At 47.3% G+C, this 20,083-nt stretch overlaps 1 protein-coding gene across 2 annotated transcripts in view; it reads right to left on the bottom strand.

Annotated features, from left to right (window-relative positions):
- ARHGEF25 (Rho guanine nucleotide exchange factor 25) overlaps positions 1–20,083 on the bottom strand; it is a 211,100-nt gene that overhangs the window by 185,179 nt on the left and 5,838 nt on the right. The window lies entirely within an intron of this gene.

Here is a 20,083-nt window from a genome sequence, read left to right on the forward strand (position 1 = left end):
AAAAATGGAATATCAATCCTATGTCCCAGTCACTAAGCAGAAACCTGTCACTCTATACATGATGGGAAGGAGAAGAAGTTATAAGAGGAAGAGATTTCTAGTTGACAATAAAGTATTCTAACGCATTCTGTTTTGATTGGTATCCCCTTCTTGGGATGCTTTAGTTTACTGGGCAAAGTACTGAAGTGGAAAAGATCTAATGTTTTTTTTATCACAGGGATGGCGGATGGAGATGTTGCAGTGTTGAGTAACCTGGAGTGTCTACCTCATCTCTGGGTGGTGGCAGCACCCCTACATTTCCAGCCGTGACCGTGCTGCCTTCCATGCCACATTAACCATTATTCACTCTACAGGAGTACAAGGCCATAGGATGTATTTGTTCTGTGAAGTATTGTATTTGTGTTTTGATTTCAATGGAAGATATAATTTCTTTCAGCTATCCTGGTCATAGTTGCCCAGGGGAAGTGCACCCCCTGGTAGTGAGATGGTATAACACCTGATTATAACTATTTGGGTGTTTTCTATGTCTTACTGAGGAAATTGTTCGTGACTAAGTGTCCTTCCTAAGACAATTTTTATTTCGGCAGACCCTCCCAGTCTCGCTACCAGATGTCACTGTAACTGTATTATAACACTCTAGTAAAAAGCCATTCATACACCTCAGTCCCTCCCACCTGGAAGGTCTGGATTGGATGCCTGATCACTATTTAGCCCAGCTATTTTTAAGACACTTTGGGATCACTTTGAGGAAGCAGTCAAAGAGTAGGAATGTTTCAGTTTTACACTCTGCTGAGGCCTCCCAGCTTCACCCGAATGGAGTTTATTTTAGATGTGACACTTCACCGTGCACTCCCTGCCAAAGGGTCCTTCTTATAATTTACAGAAAGAAGATATTTTAAGCCTGATACTCTTTAGGGGCAAAAGGGCTCTCATCAGGGGAGTCCCACTCTAAACCCTGGGTGGGCAAGCACCAGTGATAGATCCTACTGTGAGAGACAGCGAAGGCAGAAGATGTATCCAGTTTAAGATTTAAAGTATTTTTTTGACTGTAAAGAGTGGGGAGGTTTCTGGACCCCCCTTCCCCACTGGGATTGCAGAGCTGAGATCTAACCTGATCCCACAGACTTTTCTCCAAAACGTTTCCCCAGAAATCTCAGTAAATACAGGATGAAAGAATTACTAAGGAAGGAAGAACAAGAGCAGGAGACCCCAATCAGATCTCCACACACCAAGGGACCAGGACGGGCTGGATGTCCGAAGAGAAGATGACCAAAGGTAGGATTTTTGCAGTAAAGATGGGGACCCCTCCATTAGGATTCCCTCACAGCCCCTGGGTACGCTGAACACATTAAAATCACAATGGGACTATCCAGATGCCTGAAAAAAAGGACACCTACCTACCTAGTACCACACATGTACCAACATTCAGATGGAACTTCAGTATTATGGATGGAAGGACTTTAATTTATGAGTATTGATCAGTAAACTTTTATTTAACTCCCAGACCAGGTCCTGTTTGAATTCTTTCAGCCATTCACCTCACGGGAAGCACCAACACAGTATACACACACTGGGAACTTTTTAACATCATCTGGGCCAAAAGCGAGACCTTCCTCCCATAAAAAGAATCCCCTGCAGGGATTGAGAGTCAAGCGTGGGATGGAATTGCTAGCCGGAGCAGCCCCTGAAGAGAAATAAATTAGTTTTGTGTGCCCTTGGGATTAACAACCCAGCAAAGCATTACAAGTAATAGAGTCATGCTTAAAATGTTAAAAAAAACAAACATTTAACAAAGTCTCCAAGCTAGTGGCTTCCTGTGTTGTGAATAGGGTGAGGGGGCACTTTTTCACTTGGCCATTGGGGCCAAATTGCCTGGATGTGGCCCTAACACAAAGCTGAGACATTAGGTAAATGCTGACTTAGAGGGAAAAGTGTTCTCTACATCATGCTGGGACATTGGGTCAGTGCTGGCTCAGAGGGGAACAGTGTCATCTAACATCATGCTGGGACATTGGGTCAGTGCTGGATCAGAGGGGAACAGTGTCATCTAACACCATGCTGCGACATTGGGTCAGTGCTGGATCAGAGGGGAACAGTGTCATCTAACATCATGCTGGGACATTGGGTCAGTGCTGGATCAGAGGGGAACAGTGTCATCTAACACCATGCTGGTGTTGCACCCGTCAGTCGCAGACGGCTGCGACCTCTCATGCTCACCTCTTTTTTCCCTGCACCGTCAATCACTGGGAGAATGGCGGCCTCCGCCAACCAACACCAACTCCCCCAGCGTCCCCGGGACAGCGTGGGCACTACCAACAGCCATCTTACTTCCGGCATCACTTAGGCGCGCACGCGCAGGGCCTCCTTATGTATACGTCATGGTGGGATCCTCGGGGGAGTCCCCTCCCGATGATGTCAACACCGCTAGTGTACTTATACGGACTGGCCCATTGCTAAGATGACTTAGCAAGGAGTTCTCTCGCTTGTTAAATCTGTTCTGACTTGGATCTTCTCCTGGCATTCGGACACTCTGAGCACCTGCTCCTCGGGGGCTCTTCTGCATCTTGGCTATCTGCTCCTCGGAGGGCCCTCCTGCTGGGACTTCCTTGTGTGAGTACATTCTCCAACTTCTATCAACTTTACTGAAGATTCCACGGCATACCCCGTTCCTCAGGGCACTACCGTTCTTCAGTCTGTCTACGGTACTCTATCTGTGCCTCAGGATACTACACCATCTATACGAGGTCTACGGCCTGGCTCCTGTATCACCAACCTCTGCCTCCTTGGCATCTATAGTACAGCTTCCTCGGCATACCCCGCGCTGCAGGCCACTACCAGATCTGCACTCAGAGGTATCCACATCAGCCTGCAGGAATCCCCGGGTGTACCCCGCGCTGCGGGCCACTTCCGGACCTTCATATCTACATCATCATCCTGACTACTGTATTTGCTCAAAGATTGTGTTTATTACATTTCCTGCTCCTCGGGTTATGTACTATCTTTTCTCCTTAATAAAGTCTCTCTCATAGCTGTGTCCTATGTCGCTGAGACCACGCCCACCAACGGTGAGGTCCACGGGGCTCCTCCCTGTGGGCGGAGACATCTCTCACCACGGCCCGGGGTTCACAAATTCATCAAAACCATAACAGCTGGGACATTGGGTCAGTGTTGGATCAGTGTGAAGAGTGTCTGAGACACCATGCTCTTCGGTATTGGCTCAGAGGAATGAGTTCCTCCTCTGGTGTCATCAACCTCCACTCCTTCTGCACCCAGTGTTTCTAGGAGGTCTTCCATCTAAGCATTGTCTATGCTCAACCTTGCTTATCCTGAGATTTCCACAGGATCAGAGCCTGAAGTACGATGCCTGTTTGAGCATGTATGCCCTTTTGAAATATTATACTGCTCAGACTTGATGCATACCGTTCAAAGTTTGAGATTCTGGTTACCCAGATAAGGGCTCTGCTGGTTTACTGTTGATTATTTCATCAAATCTTACTCTGTCTTCTGTGCCTAGGCACCTTGTCTCTCCATCTAGTAACTCATTTGGCGCCCTGCTGTTATTACCTTCACTCCCACCAAAGCCTGGGAGCAAATGTTCTGCCTAAGCCATGGTGTGCGGCTGCCTTTTGCTGGCTGGTTGGGATTCTGCTTAACAGCAGTCAGAATCATGGGCATTGCACAAGAGTTTCCTTTCACCAGAAATATTTCCATGCCCGAAGGAACTATCTGAGCAAAGTACCCCATAGTACACAAGGCCAATTGTTAGGAAAACTCTTACATTTTTCCCATTGGAAATACTCTGAAGCAGTGGTGGGAGCAGAACAAATCATGGTTTAGATAACTGCAGACAAACTGGCAGATATTTGTTCCAGCATTACCAGCCGGCTCCAGTTTTTTTGCTTTTTTTTTTTTTTTTCAGAGAAAGACCGACCCAAACGTGGCTTTTTCCTCTATCACACGGAGGGACTTTTAAGTTTCATTACCCTAAGTGGGAAAGTCCAAAGTCGGTGCTTTCAATGGAAGGGCAAATCCAGAACCGAATCAGCTTGCCCTGAAAAAAATGGAGCCAATATGTCACCTTAATTTGGGCTTATTTGTTTATTGTGGTTATCCTGAAAGCCGGACCTTTCTGTAGTAGGTCTTGAGATCAGAACCAGTGCGTTATAGAAACCTGTTGTGATACGTTCTCATTAATTCCCATTACTTGGTGCTGATACTTATGCTCAGCTCCTATTTTCTGTACGCAGTTTTCATTACATTCATTCTTACGGGATGAGGAATGATAGGTGGGGGAAGGCTGATGGTTATTACTTTGGGACATAGAGGATGTGGGGTGAGGAATGATAGGATAGCAGCTTGATAATTATCTTTTACTCTGTGTATCATTGCAGCAGTGCAAGTTGGCCTTCTGGTTAATATTTCCTGAAGAAAACAATAGAATTATTTTTTTTTGTTCGGAAAAGTTTTCAGAGTTCTAAAAGTGTTGTAAAATACAAACTGTACTGAAAAACATCTGGCGTTTTTCAAAAAGTAGTGTAGGCTTCACAAAACTCGGAACCCCTTGGGTTCTCTCATACTTTCTGTATGTCTATTAGGAGCTTCTGGCAAACCACAACGTACACCCTAGTTCTTCCACTTAAGCCTTACTCACATTTTGGATCTTCTTTCTCTTCATCCTAGCAGAATATATTCAATATATTTTTGCACATTTTCAAGACTAGGAGATGTTGACCTTTTACACAAAGAAATCCCTAATTCTATCCAATCTGACTTTCCTTGATCTCTGACTTTACCCCAGGACTGGTGCTTCCACTAGGCAAACTAGGAGGCCAAAACTTTGGAGGTGGCAAACTCCCACCAGCATGAGACCCAGAGGGGGGTGCTGTGCTGGAGCCACTGCCGCTGATAGGAAGGAGTGCCGTGCAGGGGGTAAGTAGGGGGAGGGAGGATGAATGACCAAAGGTTCAGCTAGGGCGCCAAATATTCTTGCTCTGACCCTGCTGTACCCCCTCACTTTCCAACCCCTAAGACTCCCCTATGCTTGCTCCTGTCCTTAAATTTCAGTCATGTATTTACCTCCATCACTATCACTGGGAGACTCTGCCATGCCCTTTTATTATAATCTCTCCCCCCTCCCCCCATCTCCCCTGTTTTTCGAAATCTCCTTCTCTAGGCTGCTCATGCTATATTCATGTTCTTGCTGCATCAATGTGTCAGCTACACGAGACTCTGACGAGGCTCTGCTGTTCAGCTGTCCGTGCTGTACTCAGTGTGACACCTACATGGGCGTGGCTAAGTAAAAAGCACTTTCCAGGCCTAGCGCAAGGAATTTTGCTGCTGTGTGGAGGCCTCAAAACGTCGCAGGCCCCGCCCCCTCCCCCAGCCTGCATTCCCTCCCCGATTCGAAGCCCTGGATGGCTCGCGAGCCCACTACTGACTACATGGCAGCGTCCATCCTTCCCTGGGCATGGGGACCGTGAGCCAACATAGTCCATCAGCCTCTCCTCTTACCGGTCCTGAATTTTTTTTTTCCCCATTTAAGCTGGAGCAGCAGGACGCCCAGGGCCTCCAGTGGGTAACACTGAGCGCGGGTCGGTCTCAATCCGCCGGCAAAGGGTGGAAGCATTGCTTCTGCCGCTGGGTGAGAGAGCAACAGAGCTGAGGGCTCGTCCTGCCACCAAGGAAGCTCAGGGCGATGCTGAAGGCCTGGGCGGGAGCAAGGTAAAGTGGGTGGGTGGTGGAAGGAGGAAAGGCGAGATTTGGGAGGGGGGTTGCCTCTCGTGCTGCCAGCCCTGAGGCTTTCATGGGCTTTAAAAACACAGATACTGCCTCGGGAACTGGAGTGAAAAGGAGGGAATCTTCAGAATTGTCGCCCTACGGCTCCTTCTGGATAGAGAGAGGCCGAGCTGGATCTGGTTTTCCTTCCTGAAACAGAAAAACCTACAAATCCATGCATATAAATGAGAGCAAAACCAAGACCGGCTCAGCCTCTCCTTACTAACATGGAGCTACAGGGCAATCCTCTGAATGACTTTGTGAACTGCCAGCCGAATTATCTAAAGCAATTCTTTGCTTGCACTGCTTCTTTAAGACAAATGTCTAGCGAGTTGCTGCCATTAATAAGATTTACTGCCGTCCCCTTAAGAGCAGAGCTCAGTCCAAATGGCCTCTCTCCCTTTCCTCGGGTCCAAACTTTATGGTTCCCCTCTGATCTTTGCTTTCTTTCCAAAATAGCAACTCCATCCCCAGTCTCCAATAGCAGAAGGGAGATAAACTGAGATATTCGAACCACGTCACTTGCCGTGACTTCATGGGAAAATTCTGCAGAGACTCCAGAAAAGCCAATAGAAGAATAAATAAATGAAAAAAAAAATAGAACTGAGTTAAAGAAGCAAATAAAAATAAAGATCCGCCCTTGTGTCAAGAGAGGGCAGCACGGAAAATCGCACCCCAGACGGCCCACGTCCCCTGGATCTTCCAGGAGACTCCCAGCTGCCCTCTACCCCTTCTCCCTGCTAAGCCCACGTGTGGCGGCCCCTCCTCCCGTCTTTCTGCGGCCGTCACTAGAACTGCAGGAGCAGCTGCGCTTGTGAGCAACAGGGTGCACACTCACAGACCTGCAGGCAGCCTGGTTTCTCCTTTTCAGGATGCATGTGTCCAGCTTTTAGAAACAGAAGCACATCCCAGAGGGAAAGGCAGGAAGGCAGTTGCAGGGACTGTAAAAAGGCTGACGCATTCAAATGCATCGTCGGGAGCTAAATCAGCAAATAACATACACTACCCCTTTTGTGAACATTTGCATGCGATATCTGCTGTTTTATAATGCAGTTTTTAGATATTGCTGCAAAATCTCTGCTAAAATGGGTAATACGTTGCATAATTGCACAAATCAGCTCATTATCTTATGTTTGTATAACTAAATAACACGTTAAAACGGATGAATGTAAATACCATTTTCATGAGAAACTTAAGTACACCTCTGGGAGATGTATTTAAGGTTTTCTGTGATAATGACTATGTTTTAGCACAACGTTTAACATGCGCTATTTAATATGGGCGTATCTGGGAACTTTTGAGTTGTGGTCACTTTGAGATTGCTGTTCATTAGCAGGGGATGGGGAAGAAAAATGTCTATCAGCTTTCTCTCTTCCACCCCCCCCCCCCCACCCCCCGTCTCACAAATCCACACTAATCCACTGACACCCTCTCTCTCTCTGCTTCTCCCATCATCACAACTTTTTTCTGCTCTAAGGATCGTCTGCATCATTCTTCCCCTTCCCACCTCCCAGACCCCAGCACTCTCTTTTGTTTCCATCTCCCTGGCTTGCGCATCCTCACGCTACCCCTCAGTTCTGCATCACAGCTGCAGACTCAGCTATACCTGTTGCTGCCCCTTTCTAGTTTCTCCCCACATGCTGCCTGCCTGCTGCCTGTGCTCCAGGGCTCATCCCTCTTCACCTGTTCCCCGCAGGCTTCTTTAAGGGGAGGAGAGTGAGGTAGGAGCAAACAGTGCAGAACAGAAAACAATTGCACTTCTCCCATTTCCAGCCTCCCTCCTCCCCCCGTTCCCTGCAGGCTTCCTGAGGGGGATGTTCTGGAGTAGTTAACAGAGAGGCCCGGAGCTTTCTCTTGCTTCCCCAGAGACCTGACATTTGATACAATTTCCCCCGAGTCTCTGGGTGAAATCGTGAGAGTTACCAGATACGAACATGAGCCATTAGCTTACAGTAACAGCCTATTTTATTGCTTCGCATTATATCAGCTTCTCTTTGCAGCGTTGTCCCCATGCTATGGGCCGCCATCTCTACAGCCACCATCCATGATGACAAGGCTTGGGGGCAGGGCTGATTTTTGGGGTGAAGGGGCAGCAGGGCCACATTACTACAAGGTGCCCCTTTGGCAAAGTTGAGTTAATGTCAGACAGAGCTTCAGGGCACATGGCACTGTCCAGGCTCTCTCATTTCTGCCCTTGGTCCCTGGGTATCTAACCCTAGTCCTGAGTGAAAAAGGGAGTAGGAGGAGACAGCAACAGTGAAAGGAGATGCTCGGAAGAGGGTAGAGGGACAATGATGGGAGAAGGGGGAAAAGAATGAGATGTTGAGAAGAAGAGATGGGGAGGATAATGGGAGAAGGAGGTAGAGAAGGAAAGGGATACTGGCAGGAAGGGAGAGAGAAGGAAGTATAGATGGAGGAATAAGAGGGAGATAGAGGAATGAGAGGTGAAAGACCTGAGGAGAAATGGAGAAGGACAAAAGAAAAGAGGTGGTAGTGTACACAGTCAAAAAGATGGCAGGGTGGAGCAAAAGAGTCAAAGAGAAATCAAAGGGAGGAAGAGCGAGAAGAGGCACATGAAGAAAAAGATACTCAGGAAATGGAATCAGGAGAAGACAGACAAGGAGAGAGCAGAGGACAGACTAAAAACAGCCTGAGGGGACAAAAAAAACAATAACAAAGGAACAAAGGTAGAACAAATATTACACTCCGTTTAACTATCTGGTTATGTGATTTCTTAATTTAAATGTTAAAGAATAGTATACTAGGTCAATCCTCAAGAATGATAAAACAAACCCCACCCATTCTTTTCCTCAGCTCCCCTCTGCTGCCACCATCACTGTCCCCCAGCTGATTGCTACCCCGGGTTTCCTGTTTGAAAAGAGAAGAGGGCGTGGCTGGGGGCAGCGAGAGCACGCCACCTCACAGTCCTGTACGCAGGTCGATCTTGCTGCCGTCACTGTTCAGAGCAGTGTCCCGCACACCACACCTCCCTCGTTTTCTAGACCGGTAGACGATGCCCTGGAAGGGGCTTCCCTTTTACCTCTCGCAGATCTCTGCCTTCTCCCTCCACCCTCCTCACTCATTTACTGTTCTTTCATTTCCGCGCCCCCCAGTATTGTGGTTCGTCTCTGATTGGGCAGAGCTGTTCCATTTAGACCTCCCAAGTTTGTCCGCTGCGGTGGTTGAACCTCCTGGGCCACTCCTGCTGGGACAGGAGGCTGGTGGTGGGACGCGTGTACTCCAGGCGGCAGCGGCTTCTCCCTTCTGCTGCTGCTGAGCCTCCGCTGGCGTTAAGGCGGGGAGGGTGGTCCTTGGTCTCCCTCTCCATCCCAACCTTGTTGTTTCCTTGCCGATTGTCTTGGTGCAGGCGCCTACCCAGTGGAATCTGTTCATTCTGGGGTTTTCCCAGAATGAACAGAGACCAAAGGGCGGCCCGTGCCATACTCTTACAGGGTGGCCCGTGCCACCCTGTAAGAGTATGGCACGGGCCGCCCTTTTCACAGATAACTGACCAAGATCTTTTATCGCAGACCCAGACAACCTCTCCAGGCTTCTGATCTTCTTCTTGTTGAACTTCCAGAGTCCAGAAAGGGCTTTGCTTTTTACCTAGGGACATCTAACAACAGATACCACTCTCAGTTCTCTAGCTTGTTAGTTGTGCTGGATATAGCAAAGGTTGTGCTGGATATACTTTTTAAACAGTCTTTTAAAATATAAAGTTTAATAGCTGATTTGTCCCCCCTTCGCCCTCCTGTTCTAGTTCTCATCTCTCTCTCTCTCGTTTGCTCTATGGAGCAAATGCTATTTTTGAAGTTTTTACATTTTTTTTACAGCTGGAAGAGAGTGGGAATTAGAGGCATCCATGCAATAAATCTTATCTGCTTTTCCCTTAACCTCTCCCCAGCCTTGTCATACTGGAGTCAACAAGCCAAACTTGGGTTATCTGTAATCCCCTTCCCCCAGAAGTTACACCCCACTTAACGTAGGGCATTAGGTCTCAGACCTGGTCCTTGAGAAGCCGCAACACCTTGTGCTGAGGGTAGGCTGAGCTTGCTGTTATGATTCCCCTAAGAAAATCAGGAACCACAGCTCTGTGTATATAACCGTGGAGATCTAGGATCAGGCTGTCCTGAATAAATGGAGCCAGCTGGTCACCTTATATTTATGGCAGCTTGAATACTGATACAGTCTAGCCAAGTGTCATGTCATTGTTTTGGTTTTCATTTTCCATCGTACAGAATTCTGGGATTTATAGTTACAACCTTTGGGGGATTACTGATAGGGCAGGTACAAGAGTATTAGTGCAGACTTTCGGTGATGCACCACCTCCCCTAATTTACCTATTGGCAGTGGCTCCAGCACATCGTTCCCTACTACTGGCGGCAGGGGCTCCAGCGCAGCGTTCCCACCTACTGGTGGCAGTGGCTCCAGCGCAGTGTTCCCTCCTACTGGCGGGCAGTGGCTCCAGCGCAGCGTTCCCTCCTACTGGTGGCAATGGCTCCAGCACAGCGCTCCCTCCTACTGGTGGCTCCAGCGCAGCGCTCCCTCCTACTGGCGGCAGTGGCTCCAGCGCAGCATTCCCTCCTACTGGCGGCAATGGCTCCAGCACAGCGTTCCCTCCTACTGGCAGTGGCTCCAGCACAGCGTTCCCTCCTACTGGCGGCAGTGGCTCCAGCACAGCATTCCCTTCTACTGGCAGTGGCTCCAGCACAGCATTCCCTTCTACTGGCAGTGGCTCCAGCGCAGCGCTCCCTCCTACTGGCGGCAGTGGCTCCAGCACAGCATTCCCTTCTACTGGCAGTGGCTCCAGCGCAGCGCTCCCTCCTACTGGCGGCAGTGGCTCCAACGCAGTGTTCCCTCCTACTGGCAGCGGCTCCAGCAGAATGTTCCCTCCTACTGGCGGCAGTGGCTCCAGCGCAGCGTTCCCTCCTACTAGCAGTGACTCCAGCGCAGCGTTCCCTCCTACTGGCAATGGCTCCAGCGCAGCGTTCCCTCCTACTGGCAGTGGCTCCAGCACAGCGCTCCCTCCTACTGGCGGCAGTGGCTCCTGCGCAGCGTTCCCTCCTACTAGCAGTGGCTCCAGCACAGCGTTCCCTCCTACTGGCAGTGGCTCCAGTGCAGCGTTCCCTTCTTTGGCAGTATTGTCTCTGGGACTGCACCCTGCTGGGCCTCGCACTGGCAGGATTATGCCACCCCCAAACGTTTTGGCACTCTAGGCAACTGCCTAGTTTGCTTAATGGAAGCACGGGCCCTGATTACTAAGGTCCCTTCCTCAGATATTGAGAAGAGGCTTCAGTGCCCACAAAAGCTTCCGCCTTTAAACGTCTGTTAGCCTTATTCTGGTGCCCTCGCTACCCGACTTCTTGGTTGGTTTTCTTGCAACTAACTTTTAATTTTGGCAAGCTAACACCATTTCCTCTTTGCTTTCCGAGATTTATTATCTTATCGATTAAATAAAAGCTGTAGCCTTTCACCGAGCAATAATACCTGCCGTTGCATTGCTTCCAGATTTCCTGCTGCAGTGGTGGTGAGGGGGGGGGGGTTGCAGTCTCTTAAGCAGCTCCAATAAATCCCAGGAGCATCCATGTTTGTGTAACCCCTGTTTCACCCGTCAGTCTGACGTAGGGGGCTCACACTGGGGCTGGGTTATAACCGATTTCGCCTGAAGTGCTTTCCTGATGGGGGGGGGGGGGGGGGAGAGGGTGGGCAGGGAAGCAAAAGCCTTTCAAAGCTCGTGGGTTTTAGGAGCTCCTCCTGCAAACCAGTCCCAGTACAAACAAGGAAAAAAAAAATCTCACCACACACCAGTTTGGGAGTTGTTAAAAAAAAAACAAAACAATCCTTTTACTGGTTTACTTGCTGCAGGTGACTTATTTATTTAGAATTCTTATATACCGACATTCTTGTACAATTAACAAATCATATCGGTTTACAATATAACAAAACAATCGTGGCTAAGGCATTACAATAAAACAAAGCTTCTAATAGAGTGTATAGAACAACATAACAGTAGCAGCTAAAGCGTTATATTAAAACATAGGGTCTAATAAAGTATAAATATGAGAATAAATATGAGAACAAGTGAACAAGTATAAATATGAGAAAACAAGTGTAAATGTGATAGCAAATCAAATGGAGCGTAAAGGGGACGGACATAGGAGAAATCTTAAATCCCAATTATGTTCTGTTACGTCCTCTGACCTTTGTCAGAAAGGTCTTGGGAATCCGGGAAGGCTTGTCTGAAAAGCCATGTTTTGAGGTGTTTCTTAAATGTTTGATGACAAGGTTCTTGACGAAGCTCCGGTGGCAGAGAGTTCCAAAGGGTGGGTCCAGCTGTCGAGATTGCACGCTTTCTTAGTGAGTTTTTGACCGGGGGGACCGGCGGAAGCAAAAATAGGATACGGTCCAAATATCACAGTCTGTTACGTTTGGCGGTCCGTGGGGCCCCCCCCCCCCCCAGCTCGATCATGCGGCAGGATCCTGACAACCTTCTCCTTATATATAATTTATTTATTTATTTAATTTCTTTTCCTATACCGATGCTCAAGACTAGGTCTTATCGTACCGGTTTACAATGTAACTGAGGGGAAAACCAATTAACATCAAGGTAGAAAGTAAAGTTACATTAAACAGGGAGCATAAAACCTGGGCAATGGAAGACAGTGCAGAGTTTAAACTGAGCAACAATTAGAGAGAGATAAATATATAAATCAACAAAAACTGTAAGATACAAAAACATAGGTTGGTCCTAGGCAGTTATTAGCCTGGTATGTCCAGAGGGAGAAGGAAAGGGTGAGGTTGGGTGGGGGGAAGGGATTGGGGAGGGGTGGGGAGTGAGAGTCAGTGATGGTTGAGGAGTTAAGGGAGGTTAAGGGAGTCTAGCGCACTTGGGAAAAACAGGATTATGAGAAAGCATCTAGGGAGAACCTCATATGGTTGAGATATCTTCATGCTGTCTGTGTATCATTCCCGACATTGCAATGTTTCGAAAATCAATTCTTCATCAGGGAATCACTTGTGCGCATGATATCCGCACTATGAACTTTAATCTCGGCACTGTCATAAATACTTGGTTGAAGTTGGTCAATAACGCGTCTGAGGTCGCGACTCTTTGCGAGGTGCGCGATATGGTTCTGCTGCATCCGGCCGATCTGACCCGGCCCTATTTGACCCACCTTAGGTGTGCACGTGCCCGACGTTGCTTTACTTAAAGAGCATGCGGTGGAGAAAGCCCTGTGGCACCCCTTGATTATCTCATTCGGACAGGCCTATAAAAGGCCCTCTCGACCTCCCTCTCATTGCCTCAGCAACAGGTCCGTCTACTCCTGCAGTAGTGTGAGTTGCCTAAGCTTCTTGTCCAGTGTCTTCAGTTTCAGTGTCTTCAGTGATCCCTGCCTGCCCGTTCATCTCCTTGCCTGCCTGCCCTGCATATCTGCACCTTACTCTCCTTCCGGACGGATACTTGGTTTGACCTCACGTTCGTCTGACTGCAGCCTGCCTCTGACCTCTGCCTGCCACCAGAGTCACCTGACCGCCGCCTGCCTCGACCTGTGCTTACCACGGACCTCCGCCCTCGTCTTCAGCAGAGGACCCCACCTAAGTCCTGCTGGCCCCGGAACCCAAGGGCTCATCCCAAAGGGAACGAGGGCTGGTATAGGTGAAGATCCCCCCCAATTGCTCTCTGCTGTGTCTGCCAATGGCAAGGACCTGCAGGGCCCCTCCCTGCAGGCAGTACCAACCTCGCCTCAGCCCAAGGACCCACGAGAGCAACACAGTCCATGCACAATCTGCACACACACAAGGGGGGTTTCTTCCACCAGAGTACCTGCTAGCAGAAGCGTTCTATAGAGATGGACCCTCCCTGCTTGGTACCTGACTTGATGCTGACTTTGAAGTCCAACAAGTGAACTCTGGAAACCCTCTCTCGATGAGCCCCCTGCCGACTCTTCTGTAAGCAGTAACTCAGAAGCGGATTTCCAAACTTTGCAGCCCTTTCTCTCACCCTCGCCTGAAACTCCACTCTTCAAGCCTTAAGGCAAACCTTCAATGCAATATAAGGTGGCTGCTGCTGTCTCCCGCCCCATCTCCCTCCTGATACGGCCCATGCATACGGAGGAAAAGCTGCTGCCTCCTGCACCTGGGTCCAAGAAGTGAGCAGCAACTCTCCCTGACCCGCAGCAGAGGAATGGTCTGGCATTTCTAACCTGTTCCTTTCTACTGCCTCCAGTGCCTTTCTCCTCCCTTCTGCATTAATATGAGCCACAGGGGAGGGAGAGGAGAGGTCCTGATTGCAAGTGGAGAAGTGGGATTAGAAACCACCATTGGCTGGCACAACACTCTTGCTGGGCTGAGGACGAAGAGAGACCCAAGAAGGCAAGCATGGAATGCAGATTTGAAGCTAGGTAGGGCGAAATTGGGGGGAGAGTGGACACTGAGTTTGGGTCAGGTAGGAAGGGGGAGGGTGGGGAATGAGAAGGAGAGCATGGGCTGGGAGATTGGATGGGGTGGAGACCAGAGAATTGGGGGGATTGGGTGGAGACTTGGGAGAGTGGAAACTCAGGGATTGGGAGATAGAGCAGAGACTTGGGGCTGGGGAGAAAAGGAGATTAGATTAGGTGCTTGGGAGAGCAGTAACTAAAGGGATTGGTGGGAGGGGAACAGTTGGGATTCAGTGATTAGATGGGGTGTATGAACAGGGAGTAAGAGACGGGGCTGGAAATGCGAGATAGAGGTAAGAGATGGAAGGTGGGAAGGGATTGGTGAAGGAGTGAGAGATGAGGGGAATGAGAAGGCTGGGGAGGGGGGTGAGAGTGGGAGCTGGAAAGCTGGTAGACAGGTTTAAAGAGGAAGACTGAGGACTAGAAGTGGACAATGGGAGTTGAGAGAAAGAAATGGGATGGAGGAGTAAGACTCTAGACAGTGAGGGTGCAAGACAGTAAAAGAACTGGAAAAGTGGTGAGGGCAGCGAGGTAAAGGGATTGTGGGAGAGCATAAGAAGGGGTGATTCGAAGGGATGGGCGCATTTAAAAGGGGATGAGGGGGGAAAAGAGAATGGTCAGAGAAGTAAAAGGAGATGATTGGAAAAAGTCAGAGTGGGCATGATTTGAGGGGTTGGTTTGAGAACCAGACAGGAGGCAGCTGCTGCAGAAGGAAGGACAAGGGAGCCAGTTACTTGGAGACTGAGGAGAGAAGGCACCCAGTGATGGGAAGAGTTGGAGAGAAGGTTTGGGATGGGGAGAAGGAGGGCTAAAATCAAGCTATAAATAGATAGAAGCAGAGAAAAGAAAATGAGATGAAAGGAAAAAATCAATGTAAGGAGCAGATGTAAGAGAAGAAGTGAGGGAGATAGAAGGAAGAAAAAATTGAAAATGGAAAGGAGATACTGGAAAAGGAGTCTTATGTCCAGAAACACTTTAAAAATGATAAGTAGTTGTAGTTTATAATTACTGACATGAGGAAAGCAGAAAAAAAAACCCCCAGGATCAATGTGGCTATAACCTACCTTTATTTTAAGGTTAGTTATTGGAAAGTGTCAGCTTTGGCAATGTGTATTTCTTATATCTTTGCATTTTGTCACAAACTTAGGCCAGGATTCATCAAACTAGGGGCGTGTTTTATGGTAATAGCCTATCTTCCACTGGGGGGGAGGGGGGGGAGAGATACCTCAATATGAGGCCCACCTAGTAACTCGAGGTGAGGTTTAGGTAATAGTGTAGGGGTTAGGGGCCACTTTGGCATGCAGAGTGAGACGTATGAACAGATGTGGCCAATGTAACCCCAATATTTAAAAAGGACTCCAGGGGTGATCCAGGTAACTATAGACCAGTGAGCCTGACTTCAGTGCCAGGAAAAATAGTGGAAACTATTCTAAAGATCAAAATCGTAGAGCATATAGAAAGACATGGTTTAATGGAACACAGTCAACATAGATTTACCGAAGGGAAGTCTTGCCTAACAAATCTGCTTCATTTTTTTGAAGGGGTTAATAAACATGTGGATAAAGGTGAACCGGTAGATGTAGTGTATTTGGATTTTCAGAAGGCGTTTGACAAAGTCCCTCATGAGAGGCTTCTAAGAAAACTAAAAAGTCATGGGATAGGAGGCGATGTCCTTTCGTGGATTACAAATTGGTTAAAAGACAGGAAACAGAGTAGGATTAAATGGTCAGATTTCTCAGTGGAAAGGGTAAACAGTGGAGTGCTTCAGGGATCTGAACTTGGACCGATGCTTTTCAAAATATATATAAATGATCTGGAAAGGAATACGACGAGGAGGTTATCAAATTTGTGGATGATACAAAATTATTCAGAGTAGTTAAAGCACAAGCGGATTGTGATACATTACAGGAGGACCTTGCAAAACTGGAAGATTGGGCATCCAAATGGCAGAAGAAATTTAATGTGGACAAGTGCAAGATGTTGCACATAGGGAAAAATAACCCTTGCTGTAGTTACACAATGTTGGGATCCATTTTAGGAAAAAGATCTAGGCATCATAGTGGATAATACTTTAAAATCGTCGGCTCAGTGTGCTGCAGCAGTCAAAAAAGCAAACAGAACGTTAGGAATTATTAGGAAGGGAATGGTTAATAAAACGGAAAATGTCATAATGCCTCTATATCGCTCCATGGTGAGACTGCACCTTGAATACTGTGTACAATTCTGGTCACTGCATTTCAAAAAAGATATAGTTGCGATGGAGAAGGTAAAGAGAAAGGCAACCAAAATGATAAAGGGGATGGATCAGCCCCACTATGAGGAAAGGCTGAAGAGGTTAGGGCTGTTCAGCTTGGAGAACAGATGACTGAGGGGGGATAAGATAGAGGTCTTTAAGATCATGAGAGGTCTTGAACGAGTAGATGTGAATTGGTTATTTACAATTTCGGATAATAGAAGGATTAGGGGGCATTCCATGAAGTTAGCAAGTAGCACATTTAAGAATAATCGGAGAAAATTATTTTTCACTCAATGCACAATTAAACTCTGGAATTTGTTGCCAGAGGATGTGGTTAGTGCAGTTAGTGTAACTGGGTTCAAAAAAGGTTTGGATAAGTTCTTGGAGGAGAAGACAATTAACTGCTATTAATCAAGTTAGGGAATAGCCACTGCTATTTATTGCATCAGTAACATGGGATCTTCTTGGTGTTTGGGTAAATGCCAGGTTCTTGTGGCTGGTTTGGCCTCTGTTGGAAACAGGATGCTGGGCTTGATGGACCCTTGGTCTGACCCAGCATGGCAATTTCTTATGTTCTTAGAACAGTACACTCTTGTGAAGATTTGATGACCTTTGAAGTGAGGCAACTCACACAAAGATGAGATTTGTACAATGTTCTCTCAACCTAGCTTGATGGACTCTCTACCTTTTTCTAAATTAGCATCTCACCATGTGTTATGGGGCTTTCCGCATGCTTTAAGGTGTTTTTCGTATGCAAAAATGCCTTAACGCATGCAAAAAGCCCATAATGCGGCTTGGAAAATAAACCCCTTAGATTGTAAGTCCCCTGAGGATAGGGAAATGCCTACAGTACCTGAATGTAATCTGCTTTGAAGTGCCGAAAAGCAGAATAAAAAGATCTAATAAATAAAGAACCAGCACAATTCAAGAGACACATGCCTCAGCCATGGCTGCAAATCCCTGAGCCCATGGAAATGGCAGGTGATGTCTTAGACAACTGGATGTTTTTCAAAGCACAGTGGGAGAATTATAGAAGTTGCAACAGGACTGAATGACAGAGATATGCAAAATAGTTGGATTTGTCTGAGCATCTGATCTTAAAAGAGGACTTGATTTGTGACCAGTTAGCTATAGGCATCAAAGACAAGGGTATTCCGCTGAGAATGCTTAGAATCCCCACATTAACCCAGCACATCTGAGCGTGCAATGGTGCATCATGTGAGAAAGGTGTCTATCAAAACTGCAGAAGCAGCATGGTAAGAAAGCCAGTATGCCATGCACAGAAAACTTAGCTGTCACTACTGTGGGGCACAACATGGAGCTGCCAAGTGCCCAGGCTATGGCACAATAGTGAACGTGTGGAAAGACAAAATCACTGTGCCAGAGTTTGCAGACAGCAAAGGAAAGTGACACAACACAGAGCTGAAGTGGACAACAATGACCTAAGCAGAGACCCCGACAGTGAGATCCTGTCCATATATGACATCAGTGCAACACAGGAAGAGAATTCAAAATGATTTGTAAAGGAAATCAAGGCAAGCACAAGGTATTGACTGCCAGATAGACAGGGGTGCGTCATGAATGGATCTTCTCAGCGTTTGTACAAACTGGAATAGCAAAATTACAAACAAGTCAATTCAGAATTAAACTATGTGAGATCCATATTCAAATACATTTAGCCAAATAACAAAGAAGTTATCCAGCAAAATGAAAATGTGTCCATTTATCCAGCTTGTTGGATAACTATTTGTCCAACAAGGCAATTTGTGGCAGATTTCTGACTGGATCCGTGAGCAGTCAGGGAGGTGAAGGAGAAAGCCATACAGGCCCTTTTAAAACTAACATTTTTTTTTTTAAAGATGTTTGGGGGTAGGGGGAGGTTTCTGAACAGCTCAGCAGTTCAGTGTGGTGGGGGGGGGGGGGGGGGGGGGGGGGGGTAGTGATAGGGTCACTAAGCCAGCCACATTTTAGTTTTTTTTTTTTTTAATGCAGATTGGCACATAACCAGCTATATAGTCAGGGCATAGAAATCTGACAGCAGATATAGACCTGCAAACCCATCCAGTCTTTACCCATTCTCCCTTCTTTGGAATATAGCTGATTACGGCAAAAGTTATCCGGCCACACGAGGCTGGATAACTTTAAACCTAACCAGCAATAATCAAAAGCCAGTTAGGTTTCAAATTATCCAATTATGGATAGCTGGATAATTATAATCAGAGATATTCAGTGGGATCTTTTTTCCCATTGAATATCTGGGACAATTTATCTGGCTATCCATAATTGGATAACTTGTCTGTTCATTGGCTTACTGAATATGGACCTCAGTATATACGAGATGAAGTCACCATACCAGCGACACTAGACTTGGAGCAGCACTCTTACAAGAAGTGCAGCCAGTAGTTTTTGGATACAGATCCTTATCTCCAGCTGAACACGGGTATGCACAGTTTGCAGAAGACTGTGCGGCAATTGCATTTGTTTGTGAGAAATGTGACCACCATATCAGGGGACAAAAATGCATTCAGGTAGAGATCGACCACAAAGTTCTTGATGTCATGTTAAAATACCCGTGCCCCCTCCCCCCCCCCCCCCCCCCCCCCCCACTGCTATCAGCTCCGAAACATCTGCAGGGTATGCTCCCGCGGCTACAGTGCTGCAGAAAGGGACGAGAAATGTATGTTGCAGATTTCCTATCCAGAGCAGGCACTGTTGCGACAACACAATGGAGAGGGTCCAGAATATGAAGCCCTCAACCTGCAGGTATAAATACAACCTCAAAGACATAGTGTGGTCTTCCTTGTCTGCTGGTGGCATTGTGCACAGATGCTGCACCAGCAAAAGAAATCCTTACCCTTTTACAGCTAGCAGGGTCGCAGCCCTTACTTTCTTCTTATCTCTTTCATTCAGACCTGTTGCAATTTCATAATTCTCCCACTGCACTTTGAAAAACAATGACGATGATTATTATGTTCCCATCTCGCAGCAAAGACCGCAGAGTCCGAGAATATACACCATTGGATAAAGAGATGCCAACCTTGATATTTGCTTTACAAGGATGGCCAGGCAGCCCTTGAGGGTGGAGGGGTCACATGGCAATACCAGAACTACCATGCTGAGCTCAGTGTGCGAGGTGACATCATATTCAAAGGCCACCGAATCGTCACGCCTGAAGCCTTGAGGAGAGAGACCTCATCACGGCTTCCTCACAGCCGCTCAGGAGTAGAAGCTTGCTTACAAAACACAAGGGCTGCGGTGTACTGGCCAAATATCAATGACATTAAAGACCTCATCGGGAATTGTGAGGCAAGCTTAAGGCTCAAATAAGGCAGCAGAAAGAAACTCGAGCAGACTTTGGATTGAGGTAAGACTAGGATTTTTTTTTGTCATAAATAATACAAATTTCCTTATCACTATAGATTATTACTCAGACCTTTGGGAGATATCAGACAACCTCTGCAGTCGCAGTAATTGAGTAAACAATGATGCAGCAGTTCAGCAGGTATGGCGTACCAGACTCTGTGGTCTCAGACAGTTCATAATCGAGGAATCTGCATGGTTTACCAAAGATCGGGGGTTTTACCATACTACAGCATCTCATAGCTCCGTACAACAGTCAATCCAATGGGAACAC

Source organism: Rhinatrema bivittatum, chromosome 3 (assembly GCF_901001135.1).
Source record: "Rhinatrema bivittatum chromosome 3, aRhiBiv1.1, whole genome shotgun sequence".
Classification (NCBI taxonomy): Eukaryota; Metazoa; Chordata; class Amphibia; order Gymnophiona; family Rhinatrematidae; genus Rhinatrema; species Rhinatrema bivittatum.